This window comes from Leptonychotes weddellii, chromosome 15 (assembly GCF_054177405.1).
Source record: "Leptonychotes weddellii isolate Sample4059 chromosome 15, ASM5417740v2, whole genome shotgun sequence".
Lineage (NCBI taxonomy): Eukaryota > Metazoa > Chordata > Mammalia > Carnivora > Phocidae > Leptonychotes > Leptonychotes weddellii.
The window spans coordinates 28,713,294-28,715,645 of NC_138383.1; the positions used below are offsets into that span (position 1 = coordinate 28,713,294).

Consider the following 2,352-nt stretch of genomic DNA (forward strand, 5'->3'; position numbering starts at 1 on the left):
CATCCCCGCCAACATCTGTCGTTTTCCTGACTTGTTAATTTTATTGGCAGCTTGATCTTGAACTGCCCAGTCTCCAGAACCATGAGAAATAAAATTCTGTTGTTTAAGCCACCCTGTCTATAGTATTTTTGCTATACCAGCCTGAATGGACTAAGACAGTATCATAAGACAAATACAGAAAAAAAAACACAAGTTCAGGAAAAGATTTATTTCTGATTGAGAAAGTTAGGAAGGGCCTTGTGGAAAAGGGAAACCTCATACTGGCCCTCATGCTTGGGCCTAGAGAGATGGGAATAAATTGGACATGCAGGAATAAGAGTGATCTTGGAAAGAGAAAGTTACTACCAGTATTAAAAAAAAAAAGTGATGGGGGGGGGTGCGTGGGTGGCTCAGTCAGTTAAGTGTCCAACTCTTGGTTTCGGCTCAGGTCATGATCTTGTGGTCATGGGATCGAGCCCCAAATTGAGCTCTGCGCTCAATGCAGAGTCTGCTTGAGATTCTTTCTCCCTCTCCCTCTGCCCCTCCCCACTCGTGTGCACACGCTCTCTCAAATAAATAAATAAAATCTTAAAAAAAAAGTGATGGTGACAGTTTCCACATCATGGGAAATGCTACGATTTCCTCTTCGTTTTAGGAAAACAATTGATGGACCTTTTGGTTACAAAAAGCAAGGTCTAGGGCAAAGAGGAAAAGTAGAAGTCAAGAGGCAGCTGAATTGCCCTGAAGAATCCAATAAACTAGTGTCTCCCTTGGGATAAAGAGGTTGTTCCAGAGTGAAATGATTTTGACTTCCTTTTGAGAGGCTCAGGGCAGGAGTTTTTGGGGGGCTTAGAACTCAAAGAAGTAAGGAGGCAATGAGATTCTATGAAAAGAGTGCAGTTGGCAATAGGGCATCAGGTTGTGGGTCATGAAATATGGCCAATAACTAATTCCCCATGCCCGGAAGGGCCAACCAACTTCAGTATTGGCCATACCTATTAAATACCTCCACTATCCCATAGACTTCAGTATGGTCGCATCATTCTTCAAAAGCTAGGACAGTGGTTCAGGGCAGGAGGTGAAAAGCCCCAACTGGGAGAAGGTAAAAAAGCTCTGGGTAAATTCAGAAATATTGAGGAAGGGGTTGAATTTCCTATAGGAGGGGGCTCAAGTTCAGGGAACTGTGATCTGTGAAGGCTGGAGGACTTAGGGAGATGGGGAGTATATGACTGGCAGGAAGAATAAAAACACAGAGGGAGCAAAACAGGACACACAAGAGTAGAGGGACAAGTGAGAAATTGGGCTGAAACAAAGGATAATAATAATCATAAATAATAATTAATATAATACTAATAATAGCTAACACTTCCAGAGTGCTCACCGTGGGCCAAGCACTGTGCTGTGCATGCATTAACCCATTTATTTTAGAAAGAGGGGCTGCAGTCAGATCATGGGATGCTCTATGTGCCAGGCTAAGGAATGCAGACATATTTTACTGACAGTGGGGAGGTTTTTGAGCAGGTGTTGTTATGAAGGAAAAGAGAGGAATCAGAATTGCTTTGATAGGGGAGCCTGAAGACCCCCTGAAATTTTGAGTAATAGTGAATCACACTATTTGTGTGAATAGCCATATATTTCTTTTTTGGGGGGGTCTTTTTTTTAATTTAAATTCAATTAATTAACATATAGTATATTATTAGTTTCAGAGGTAGAGGTCAGTGATTCATCAGTCTTACATAATACCCAGTGCTCATTACATCATATGCCTTCCTTAATGCCCATCACCCAGTTACCCAACCCCCCCACGCCCCTCCCCTCCAGCAACCCTCAGTTTGTTTCCTGTGATTAAGAGTCTCTTATGGTTTGTCTCCCTCTCTGGTTTCGTCTTGTTTTATTTTTCCTGGGCTTGTTTCTTTTAATAACCAGAATCCTGCTGTATGTATTGTTCTTTGATGTCCTTGTTGGAGATGTTCTCAGCCTAGCACACTCCTTTTATCCATTATACATTCCACAGAATTAAAAATATGGAACACTTCATGAATTTGCGTGTCATCCTTGAGTAGGGGCCATGCTCATTGTCTCTGTGTCGTTCCAATTTTAGTATATGTGCTGCCGAAGCGAGCACAGCCATATATTTCTTTTTCTGGGGAGAGCCGATTACTTCCATCCAATCTTAAAGGTGTCTGAGACTTCAAACAATGCTACGAATCACTGACTTAGCAGTTTCAAGCCTAGATGAACAGCAGCATAATAGTAGCATTGAAGGAAAAAGGGGTCCCAGGCAAAGAAGGAAGGGTGGGGTTGGCTGGAAGAGTTGACATGATCACGTCCCTCTGCGATCTACTGCTTTGACGAGGACGCTGTAGGTGGATC

The 2,352-nt window shown here is 42.6% G+C and overlaps 1 non-coding gene across 1 annotated transcript; it reads right to left on the reverse strand.

Annotated features, from left to right (window-relative positions):
• Positions 1-1,997: 1,997 nt before the first annotated feature.
• LOC115939178 (U6 spliceosomal RNA) lies at positions 1,998-2,104 on the reverse strand. Its single transcript, XR_004074076.1, has one exon. It is a non-coding gene; the product is annotated as a U6 spliceosomal RNA (small nuclear RNA).
• Between the last annotated feature and the right edge of the window lie 248 nt (positions 2,105-2,352).